Source organism: Schistocerca serialis, chromosome 3 (genome assembly GCF_023864345.2).
Source record: "Schistocerca serialis cubense isolate TAMUIC-IGC-003099 chromosome 3, iqSchSeri2.2, whole genome shotgun sequence".
Taxonomy (NCBI): Eukaryota; Metazoa; Arthropoda; class Insecta; order Orthoptera; family Acrididae; genus Schistocerca; species Schistocerca serialis.
Window position 1 is genome coordinate 673,498,314 of NC_064640.1, and position 1,579 is coordinate 673,499,892.

Genomic DNA, 1,579 nt, shown 5'->3' on the forward strand with positions numbered 1-1,579 from the left:
ACAAATCCAAACTCTGTCCTTGGCGTCGCGATGACGGTGCTTGCCGACTGACATCTGTCGTACGCAGAGAGAGAAATGTGGAGAGAAAGAGAGAGAGGCAGAGACAGGAAGAGAGAGAGAGAGAGAGCATAACTCACGAGTTATGATTTTTCTGTAAGCGTTGCGTCAGGCCGCTGGCGTATGATTTCGTGAACACACCAAGGCGCTGTTCTTGGCATCGCACTGTCGACACGGCCCGACTGACAACCAAAGAACTTGTCTCGATCATTAAGATGTGTAACAACGTAAATTAAACTTACGTGCATTTTGATGACATTGCCTGGAGCCCACAGATCTTTGCTTTATCAGCTAGTCCACACATTACCTGAGGCAGAACACATGAAATTATATATTAACACACACTCCTGTTTCCCGATATCCGCATACCCGAGATGTATTGGGAATGACAAACACCTTCAGCCCTGACACAACGCTGAGATAGAATCACAGCACCTAAATGAGGAGAAACGCAATTATTTTACACTAACAATGATAATTAAACCATATTTTCGCACTACAAGATATATTATAACGGCAATCGATAAATCACACATCCAGTAGCGTGACCGTGCTATCACAGTGGGTGACTTCCCACGAACGATTAAATTGCTTAACGAGAGAGAACGCACCCACTTACAAGAACACACGTTTAGGAATTTAATGTGCTCCAGTCCTGCAAATCGAGATGCTCAGGACTGTCGACAAAGTTGGTATTCATATGTCTATCGCTTCTAGGAGAGAATGCGGAGCAAACTGCTGGAGGTGGCAAGCAAAACTCTTCACTCATCACAAGAAACCATCGTCCAGCTCTGCGATTCATGTTCCACATCCATGCAAAACAAAGATTAATTGAGTGTAGGTACGATCTTACTTAAGTACCTTCATATACCTGGTTGCATGTAGGAGTTTATAAACAAAAAAGGAAATCCCTGCACACAAATGTAATTGCATTGTCGTCTGAATGGCTGAGTGGATGAGGCAACCCCATTCCACGAGCCTAGTAGTAATCGACTGGTCCTGCAACGGTACTGGGAACTAGGAGAAGATGAGGAATGGTTCACTACTAACGGAGGATGATGATTCAAAACATACAACTCTAGGTGCAGTGCTGTGGCTGTTGTACAAGGCTCCACGCTATATGTCGACACCACTGTAATCCCTAGGTCTTAATCCAATAGAGAATTTGTGAAATGTACTCAATAAAAATAAGACAAATCGTCACATATCCGTTCTAATGAACGCTTTACCAGACGAATGATGAAAAATTACAACGCTGACAAAAGAGTCTCTCGTGAAATCCACGACCACTTAGAATGAAAGAGATTGTAAAGAGAAAGGGAGGGTCTGCTAAGTACTAATCATAACAGCCTATTTTCAGCATTGCATATAAATACTTATTTTGTATCCTACTCTTCACTGATTAAGAAAACACGTCCATGTCCCTGCTGTACTTCATTCTGACAATTTTCCACTATCTGTATGCCCATAAACATACATTCATATATTTGAGGTATGTGTACGGACGTTGAGCACCAGCTAG